This window comes from Thalassophryne amazonica, chromosome 6, assembly GCF_902500255.1.
Source record: "Thalassophryne amazonica chromosome 6, fThaAma1.1, whole genome shotgun sequence".
Lineage (NCBI taxonomy): Eukaryota > Metazoa > Chordata > Actinopteri > Batrachoidiformes > Batrachoididae > Thalassophryne > Thalassophryne amazonica.
Genome location: NC_047108.1, coordinates 13,912,212 through 13,923,411, shown reverse-complemented (window position 1 = coordinate 13,923,411; position 11,200 = coordinate 13,912,212). Strand labels below are relative to the sequence as shown.

The following is an 11,200-nucleotide window of genomic DNA, read 5'->3' as shown; positions in this document are numbered from 1 at the left end:
GCAGGTCCGCTCCTCAACCCGCGTCGACACATAACAAATACACCACAAAGACAAGATATTTAATGTTCAACGTGATAAACCTTATTGTTTTTGTGCAAATATTTGCTCTTTTTGAAATGGATGTCTGTAACATGTTTCAAAAACGCTGGCACAACAGACGGGGAAAGTTGATGAATGTTCAAAGAACACGTTTGAAACATTCCACAGGTGAACAGGTTAACTGGAAACAGGTGAGTGTCATGATTGGGTATAAAAAAAGCATCCCCAAAAGGCTCAGTCGTTCACAAGCAAAGATGGGACGAGGATGTTAGTGCCCGTGGCCTGTTCACTAACACATCTGTGATGGCACCATCAATGCTGAAAGGTACATCCAGGTTTTGGAGCAACACATTGTGCCATCCAAGCAACGTCTTTTTCAGGGACGTCCCTGCTTATTTCAGCAAGACAATGCCAAGCCACATTCTGCACGTGTTACAACAGCGTGGCTTCGTAGTAAAAGAGTGCAGGCGCTAGACTGGCCTGCCTGTAGTCCAGACCTGTCGCCCATTGAAAATGTGTGGCACATTATGAAGCACAAAATATGACAACGGAGACCCCGGACTGTTGAACAACTGAAGTCGTACATCAAGGAAGAATGTGAAAGAATTCCACCTACAAAGCTTCAACAATTACTGTCCTCAGTTCCCAAATGCTTATTGAGTGTTATTTGAAGGAAAGGTGATGTAACACAGTGGTAAACATACCACTGTCCCAGCTTTTTTGAAATGTGTTGCAGGCATCCATTTCAAAATGAGCCAATATTTGCACAAAAACAATAAAGTTTATCAGTTTGAACATTAGATATATTGTCTTTGTGATGTATTCAATTGAATATAGGTTGAAGAGGATTTGCAAATCATTGTACAGTGGAGTAAAAAAAAGTATTCAGTCCCTGATTGTGCAAGTTCTCCTACTTAGAAAGATGATAGACGTCTGTAATTTTCAACATAGGTACACTTCAACTGTGAGAGACAAAATGAGAAAAAAAAAAAAATCCAGAAATTCACATTGTAGGATTTTTAAAGAATTTAATTGTAAACCATGGTGGAAAATAAGTATTTGGTCACCCACAAACAAGCAAGATGTCTGGCTCTCACAGACCTGTAACTTCTTCTTTAAGATGCTCTTCTGTCCTCCACGTTACCTGTATTAGTGGCATTTGTTGGAACTCATCTGTATAAAAGACACCTATCCACAGCCTCAAACAGTTAGACTCCCAACTCATCCACAGCCAAGACCAAAGAGCTGTCGAAGGACACCAGGAAGAAAATTCTAGATGTGCACCAGACTGGGAAGAGTGAATCTACAATAGTCAAGCATGTTGGTGTGAATTAATAAACTGTGGTAGCAATTGTAAAAAAATGGAAGACATACAAGACCATTGATAATCTCCCTCAATCTGCGGCTCCACGCAAGATGTCATCCCGTGGGGTCCAAATGGTCATGAGAACGGTAAACAAAAATCCCAGAACTACACGGAGGGAACTGATGAATGACCTGGAGAGAGCTGGGACCAAAGTAACAAAGGCTACACACTATGCAGAGAGGGACTCAAATCCTGCAGTGCCAGGCGTGTCCCCCTAGAACACAAATGAAAACAGAGTATATTCCAAAATTCAACATCAATCATTAATTTGATGTTTATCACATGGCTAATAGCTTAAAGAAAAAACTGAAAGAACTGACCAAACAAAAAAGTCATTCTGCACTTGCTGCATGGACACAAAGCATCATCAACCATATGTGGTTCAGTGCACGCCAGTGTGATGGCAAAACAGACAAGCTTATAGAGCTGTTTACCAGTATAACCTACCATATTGCTGGTAAAGGCAAATGGTCCGGTAACAAATATGTAAATGCATGCTTGCATGAACCACTGACACAGCACAACAGAAATGAAAACAGTTTGTTAAAGGGGGTACATTATTAGCACTGAAGGATATAGTACATAACACCAAATTATTACACGACATGAGGCAGCTTTGCTTATTTTGCCGTACAGGCAGCTTGGAGAACTTTATTCCAAGTTGCTGGCATACTGCCCAAAGAGACAAGAGTTTGATGACCCTTGCATGTCTGCTCGGGTAAAACTTGCAGCATTAGACCACAGTGCTAATGTTGGAACTGCCTGCCTTTGTGGGACTGTTGTTGTCAAGCAGTCACACAAAGGCAGCAGTCAGGTTGTCGAACCCAAATTTAGGCAAGTCTGGAAAAATCGATCATAGTTTCGTAGCTAGAAAGACATATGAACCCACTAAACATGAACACATGAAAGATTTAATTGTTTGGGTTATTCAGGTCAAAGAACAAGAAATTACCTTACTGATATCAAAAAGACCATCAGCTAAAAATATTGCACCGATTCAGACACCACCAAAAATTGATCTTGTTAATAAACATGCATCAAGATTTTTCTTAAATATGAATTAGTCTTTACAGGTTTTAGGTTGATGCATGTTAACCATAACCTTTGTCTTACTGCTTGACCCTCCCGATTAATACTCGGATATTTGGAAAAAAAGGCAGTACAAGATACAGACCAAATGCACACACTTGCATATATTCTTTATTAACCATGTGATAAACTCAACCAAAAATTTTTATTTACAAAATTAGCTTTGAAAATGTAACATGTACAGTTAGTCTCAGGGATGCTTATTCGTCATCTTTGGACGGTTTTCCGTCTTTTTGTAAATTCTTGCCGTCTGAAACAAATGGCGGAACATTCTATTTTATTTCTTCAAATCGATGAACTAATGTTTTGCTGTAAAACGCCCAAATTCCTTTGAAATCGATCATCATAAAGTGGTTTGTTTACCGGAGAAGGAGGCCGCCATTTTGGTATACGGACAGTTCAACACACATTCTCTGACTCTTCACGCGGAATCGCTTTTTGCCATACGCTCGTGAAGATAGTAAATGCGCATTTATATGTTTGTTTGTTCATTTGTTCACCTTAAATTTGGAGCCTTTTTCATCTGATTGACTTGAAATTTGGTCAGAACATGTGAGTGCCTGTGTTTATAAGCCTATGATTTTTGGAGTGGTTCCATTAACATTTACCGCTGATAATTAGGTCAAACCTCACAAATTTTAGGAACATTTAAACAAAAAACAACCCTGTGACAAACACCGATATTACAGCTTTCTGTTATCAGATGGCATTGCCTGGTGGCAAAAACCGGAAGTACATCACAGCCTTTGTGGTGTCAGCAGCTACAGTCAGACTGCGAGAAGGTTTGCAGCTCGCAGAGGAGCTCTGATCTAAAGCCATTCTCTTTGTCAAACCTAACACCATCTTCTAGAGCAAAAACAAACAGCATTTTCTTAATTATCACCATTTCGTTTCGTTCCATCAAGCTTCCGTTCAGGTAAAATACTTGTGAAGTTTGTCTGGTTTCCTCATTTGCGGTGCTTTTGTCACATAATTAAAGACGGTGCTGTTAAATGCCGGTGAGACTGTAAAATAAATATATTCTTCTGGCTGTTTAATTGTGATGACAATGGCTTAAACAAAAAATAAAATAAATAGCCAATTGTGTGGTTAAAGCAGCAGCAGGCGGGCAGACGTCACTGTGATCTCCATTCGGTCCCTGGCAGCCCTGATGTGGACTGATTATGTTTTGTTTTTTTTCACATTTGTGGATTTGTTTACACCATGGGTTAAAGTTCTCCGTCACCACGACGGATTTCCGTCATTTGGAAAATTTAACCACATACACGCGCGCATGTGGTGTCAGGCGTGTTTTGGGGCCAAAATATGATACTCTCACTGTCAAAGCAACATCCCATTCTACGTTAATCAAAGCAGCAGCAATGTCAGCGTGGACTGCAGAGGAAAGGACTGTGTGAATTTTCACTCCTCTCCGCTCTGTTTACTGCTTGCCATGAGCCACGGTCCTTCTCCTTCCTGTCTTTGTGGGAACATTGGCAGACATTCCCCAAGTAGAGCAGGGCATGGCGTTGCTTTGAACCAGTGAAGAATTGCTTCGTTGGTTCGTTGTTTTATTTCATAAGTTATTTAAAAACGGGACCGATGCTAACGCATTAGCATGTCTATGGCGTTTTCGGTGTTAGTTGTTACCATTAAGCTGTTCGCATCTCAGCAAAATGGCTCAGCGTTTGTTGTAGAAGTGGCAAATGTATTACAAATTGTAATTTTTTAATTTATTTTTAATTTATATATTAATAATAATAATAGCAACAACATTAATAATAGTAATAATAACTAATAATGCCACAATACAATTTTAGAGAAACAGACAAAAAGAACCTGATAAAACAAAACACAACAGAAAAGGTAAAACCAACTAACAATTAAGAGAAATCTAGAAATAAATAAGTTTAATGACAATTTGTCTCGGTCAAACCACATCCAAGCTGTGTTTTTACACAAGAAAAAAAATTAAATAAAATGCAGTAAACTGCACATGGGTTATTTTAAAAAAAATGAAGCCTTTGTGTGACAAGAGGCTTAAAATTCAAACTGATTCAGTTCCAATATTTTCTCGATTTCATGAAAGCCGCAGTTCTCTACTTTACGGTGCTTTTTGAGTTATATCTCCAAGTGTACACAATGTAAAGATATGTCAGTTTGTTCAACCAGAACCTCGCCAAAAATTTGACAAAACCTTGTGGACAAGAATGTTCATGAAGTTACACTATTTCGATCAAATAAGAACACTCTGTTATTAGTTTGTGGGTAATGTGTCGATCCTTCTAAATATATCAGCAGCAGTCATTAAATTTTTTTTTAGTTCTTTATTTTTAATTTGTATACTTAAATCCACAGCTTTAACTGTTCGTTCATATTGAAATGGATGTAGCATTTCTACAAGAAGATATCTTCACATTTATAGCATATTTGGACTTCATTCAGGTGTGCTATGTCCTAACATTTATGACCCCCAAAAAAAGCTATGTTCGCTTGAAATTTTTTTACACTCCAGAAATCGTCATATTCGTATTCAGTCACTAAATACATGAGACCTGAGCACTGTCATGATATCCAACTTGTTGATAAACAACCAGTGCACATTTTAACCATACCTGATTTAATACTATTGGAATGTTGTTGTGCGTTGAAGAATTTAAGGACACAAACGGATCTGTCAACTTCACTGAACAGTTTATTGACCCAATTTATTAAGCAATGCTTAATACAACAACAGTTTTCTGGCCAGTGTAATTGACAACCTAACAACTGGCATCAAGTAAATCTATTTAATCCTTGGCCATTTCGTATTGTTTGCAGAAAAACCTATGCTATGCTTATCGAGGAAATATTGTTGATTAATTGATAATTGATTGGAAGACATATTAAATGCAGGTTTAAATGGCTTTAGTTCATAAAATGCAGTACTGATTATCATTATGGTGTATCATATTTATTATATTTTAACTAGTGGCAATAAGAGTTACTTCAAATGGAATAATGTATGTGATTTACTCATAAGTTGTGATTGAAATGACCTAAATCTATTAAAATTTTGGCTCTTTCAACACTGTTTAATGAAGGCTTTTACTGTATATTTCATGTTTTGAAGCAGTAATATGAAGTATCACTAGCAAAGAAGCATTTGATTGAGAAAGGCATAATTAACTGACTAAGCCAAGTAAAATACATGGTGCCTAAATTGTTACACTCCAGACATAATTTTCTTTGTGTGTAGTCCAGAGATCATGGCTGAAGTTTGTAAATATGTTGACCCTCCACCAACAGACACCAAGCACCACTGAAATAAGTTAAAATATTAAAGTAGAATACATATTACAATGGTGACAATAATGAGGAAAAATGTTACACTCCAGACAACAGAAAATTACAACTTGTATCGATTATTCTGAATAAACTATATTAATTCAGGGGAAAAAAAATGCTAATTTAGAAGGAAGAAATATCCAAAGAATCAAAATCACAAATGACACAATCAACACATTTACTCTAGTTTTAAGAATATATATATATATATATATATATATATATATATATATATATATATATATATATATATATATATATATATATCCAGGGAAGGGTATATAATATAATAAGGTAATATATATCCAGCAGGTGATTTCACTGATTAACTGATTTCACCTGCTCAAAGTGATGTTAATCAGTGAAATCACCTGCTGGAGTGGGTGGTTGCACAGAAAGCCTGCACCCTCTCGGCCCTTTTTGGAACCGGTTTGAGACCTCTGCTTTAACCCATGAACTATGGTGAACAGGGGAGAAGAAGGAGAATTGCTTCATAGTTGGATTCTTTGTCCGCCAAGGGTCTGATAAACCATAGGAATGAAGGAGCGAATTTATGGCCACTGCAGCTGACGAAAGAGTCTTGTTTGACCTTACACATGACCTGTCTAGTTGGGCATGCAGGATACAGTTAAAGTCTCTACCTAATACTACACTCAACAAAAATATAAATGCAACACTTTTGGTTTTGCTCCCATTTTGTATGAGATGAACAAAAAGATCTAAAACTTTTTCCACATACACAATATCACCATTTTCCTCAAATATTGTTCACAAACCAGTCTAAATCTGTGATAGTGAGCACTTCTCCTTTGCTGAGATAATCCATCCCACCTCACAGGTGTGCCATATCAAGATGCTGATTAGACACCATGATTAGTGCACAGGTGTGCCTTAGACTGCCCACAATAAAAGGCCACTCTGAAAGGTGCAGTTTTGTTTTATTGGGGGGGATACCAGTCAGTATCTGGTGTGACCACCATTTGCCTCATGCAGTGCAACACATCTCCTTCGCATAGAGTTGATCAGGTTGTCAGTTGTGGCCTGTGGAATGTTGGTCCACTCCTCTACAATTCTTCCTCCAAGAATTGTGTACAGATCCATGCAACATGGGGCTGTGCATTATCCTGCTGCAACATGAGGTGATGTTCTTGGATGTATGGCACAACAGTGGGCCTCAGGATCTCGTCACGGTATCTCTGTGCATTCAAAATGCCATCAATAAAATGCATCATGCGCCTGCCCATACCATAACCCCACCGCCACCATGAGCCACTCGATCCACAACATTGACATCAGAAAACCGCTCACCCACACAACGCCACACACGCTGTCTGCCATCTGCCCTGAACAGTGTGAACCGGGATTCATCCGTGAAGAGAACACCTCTCCAACGTGCCAAACGCCAGCGAATGTGAGCATTTGCCCACTCAAGTCGGTTACGACGACAAACTGGAGTCAGGTCGAGACCCCGATGAGGACGACAAGCATGCAGATGAGCTTCCCTGAGACAGTTTCTGACAATTTGTGCAGAAATTCTTTGGTTATGCAAACCGATTGTTTCAGCAGTTGTCCGAGACGATCTTGGAGGTGAACATGCTGGATGTGGAGGACCTGGGCTGGTGTGGTTACATGTGGTCTGCGGTTGTGAGGCTGGTTGGATGTACTGCCAAATTCTCTGAAACGCCTTTGGAGACGGCTTATGGTAGAGAAATGAACATTCAATACACGAGCAACAGCTCTGGTTGACATTCCTGCTGTCAGCATGCCAATTGCACGCTCCCTCAAATCTTGCGACATCTGTGGCATTGTGCTGTGTGATAAAACTGCACCTTTCAGAGTGGCCTTTTATTGTGGGCAGTCTCAGGCACACCTGTGCACTAATCATGGTGTCTAATCAGCATCTTGATATGGCACACCTGTGAGGTGGGATGGATTATCTCAGCAAAGAAGTGCTCACTATCACAGATTTAGACTGGTTTGTGAACAATATTTGAGGGAAATGGGGATATTGTGTATGTGGAAAAAGTTTTAGATCTTTGAGTTCATCTCGTACAAAATGGGAGCAAAACCAAAAGTGTTGCGTTTATATTTTTGTTGAGTGTAGTTTGTGGGAATTAAGATCTGGGAGAGCTGAAAAAAATTAAGAGAAAATTGTGCATTATCCCAGTTTGGTCCACAAATGTTAGGCAATATTAATGGTGTGTTAAAGAGCTTACCCACTACAACAATATATCTGCCATTAACGTCCGATATTACTTCAGAGTGTTCAAATGGAATCCTTTTCCTAATTAAAATTGCTTTAATATCATATCAAGTTTTAATGATTTCAAATGACGAAATATTTTTGCTCCGTTTACCCAAATTATTCAACCCTTTGACGTTCCAGTGAACAAGTGAAATTACTCCTTGTTGATTACGTACCTTATCCAGAATCATAACACACCACTTGGAGATGAGCTGGTCCTACATGTTGGCTATGTCCGAGTACCTCAAGACATGTTTGAGTCAAACCATAAACCCAAAAACGAACTAACAGAAACAAACAGATACGAGGTCTATTAGAAAAGTATCCGACCTTATTATTTTTTTCAAAAACCATATGGATTTGAATCACGTGTGATTGCGTCAGCCAAGCTTGAACCTTCGTGCGCATGCGTGAGTTTTTTCACGCCTGTCAGTTGCGTCATTCGCCTGTGAGCAGGCTTTGAGTGAGGAGTGGTCCACCCCTCTCGTCGTCTTTTTCATTGTTTAGGAATGGCTCAGAGACTGCCCCTTTGCTTGATCAAAATTTTTTCAGAAACTGTGAGGGACATCAAAGTGGACACCATTTGAGAAATTCAAATGGTTTTTGGTGAAAATTTTATGGGCTTCAAAGAGATTACGGAGTGTTACTGTCGCTTTAAGGATGGCCCAGAGCGACTGGTGGTGCGCCGCGCTCCGAAGCCGCCATCGACAGGCTGAGCGGCCATTTCATTTCTAAGCGGATGGCTGTATGGATCCGTGACCATCGTGTGCAATTTCTCTGGTTATCACAAGAGCTGGACGTCAACCATTTTCCGGCAGATTTCACTTTTAACAAGAGATTTTTGTCATGGAAAGCCGAGCGGAGGCTTCGCGCGTCATGATGGATTCGCTACTGAAGCGAGACAAAACCACCTCCGTTTTGGTCTCACAGGACGGCTTGTTTGACCTTACACATGACCTGTCTAGTTGGGCATGCAGGATACAGTTAAAGTCTCTACCTAATACTACACTCAACAAAAATATAAATGCAACACTTTTGGTTTTGCTCCCATTTTGTATGAGATGAACAAAAAGATCTAAAACTTTTTCCACATACACAATATCACCATTTTCCTCAAATATTGTTCACAAACCAGTCTAAATCTGTGATAGTGAGCACTTCTCCTTTGCTGAGATAATCCATCCCACCTCACAGGTGTGCCATATCACTATATAAAAAAATTGATTGATTGATTGATTGATTAGTGCACAGGTGTGCCTGAGACTGCCCACAATAAAAGGCCACTCTGAAAGGTGCAGTTTTATCACACACTTTCACAACAGTTTGTGCAGAAATTCTTTGGTTATGCAAACCGATTGTTTCAGCAGCTGTCTGAGTGGCTGGTCTCAGACGATCTTGGAGGTGAACATGCTGGATGTGGAGGTCCTGGGCTGGTGTGGTTACACGTGGTCTGCGGTTGTGAGGCTGGTTGGATGTACTGCCAAATTCTCTGAAACGCCTTTGGAGACGGCTTATGGTAGAGAAATGAACATTCAATACACGAGCAACAGCTCTGCTTGACATTCCTGCTGTCAGCATGCCAATTTCACGCTCCCTCAAATCTTGCGACATCTGTGGCATTGTGCTGTGTTATAAAACTGCACCTTTCAGAGTGGCCTTTTATTGTGGACAGTCTAAGGCACACCTGTGCACTAATCATGGTGTCTAATCAGTATCTTGATATGGCACACCTGTGAGGTGGGATGGATTATCTCAGCAAAGGAGAAGTGCTCACTATCACAGATTTAGACTGGTTTGTGAACAATATTTGAGGGAAATGGTGATATTGTGTATGTGGAAAAAGTTTTAGATCTTTGAGTTCATCTCATACAAAATGGGAGCAAAACCAAAAGTGTTGCGTTTATATTTTTGTTGAGTGTATAAGACAAAGCTCTCCACCTGCTCTCCACTCAGTTTTGAACACATACAAAACTTACTTACGAACTCCGCAGACATCAACTGACAAGAAACTCATTTTGCGTTGTATAACAGGGCTTTCTAAAATGAACTGTATTCATAAATGTCTGTGTGGTGTAGGGAGAACAACCTGATCCTGAACCCCTCAAAGACAAAGGAGATGGTGGTGGACTACAGGAGGAGGAAAACGAACATTCAGCCACTGGTTATTGGTGGGGACTGTGTGGAGAGGGTCTCTGAGGGTCGTCTTCATAGAAAAGGTGAGTTCAACTGAGGAGTTGTCTTCTTCAAAAGGGGAGTTGCTGAGGAATCAAGTTTCATTCCAAAGGTGATTAAACAGAGGACTCTTCTTCGTAAATGTTTAGAACAACTGAGGAGTAGATTTCATATAAAAAAGGTGAGTTCAACACAAATCATCTTCCTCACAGAAGGTAATCCAACATAAAACTTCCTTCCTCTAAAAGGAGGGTACAAAATGCTGAGTCTCTTAGTCAATAAGGAGTGCACCAAACCCAGAGTGTCTTTCTCATAGGAGAGTTCCAAACAAAATCTCTGTGGAGTAACACATTTTTTTAAAAATAAAATAAATAAAATATCATGGACAATTTTCAGTCAGGTTTTTGCAAATTGCATTCCACTGAAACTCCTTTACTTTAAGTCTCTTGTGACTAAGGATGGGTATCGAAAATAGGTTCCTGTTAAGAATCGATATAAAAAATTATTTGATCCACCAACATCCTTTTTGCTTAACCATCGATCCCCGAATCGGTTCTTCCTTCATATTACGCCGGAGCAGCTGGAACTTACGCCAATGTCATGTGACATGCCGCACGCCAATCACGCTCACCGTCAGTCAGCAGAATTATCCAAAACAATGGAGGAGAGAGCAACGTGGCTGAAAGCTTGACTTCATTTTACCAAAAAGGATGCTGTCAGGGTGAAGTGCTGACAGTGTGGCAACACCTCAAACTAGGCCTGGGCGATTTGGCCTAAAAATAAAATCTCAGATTTTTTCAGAAAAAATTTGACTCCCAATTTTTTTCCGACCCCCCCCCCCCCCCACACACACACACTTTTTTTTTTAAAGAAAACATTTAGTACAAATGACATAACTCAAAACAATTTTTGCTTTTATTTCATCAAAAATGCGCCATACTAAAATACGAAATGGGCGAAATGGGGACTGATAATCACAAAAT

The 11,200-nt window shown here is 39.6% G+C and overlaps 1 long non-coding RNA gene across 1 annotated transcript in view; it reads left to right on the top strand.

Moving 5' to 3' along the window:
- LOC117511576 overlaps nt 1-10,252 on the top strand; it is a 16,680-nt gene extending 6,428 nt beyond the window's left edge. Inside the window, exons 2-3 of the long non-coding RNA XR_004560974.1 lie at nt 3,400-3,410; nt 10,126-10,252. This is a non-coding gene — a long non-coding RNA (uncharacterized LOC117511576). The remainder of the gene's footprint in view (nt 1-3,399; nt 3,411-10,125) is intronic.
- The last annotated feature ends 948 nt before the right edge of the window (nt 10,253-11,200 follow it).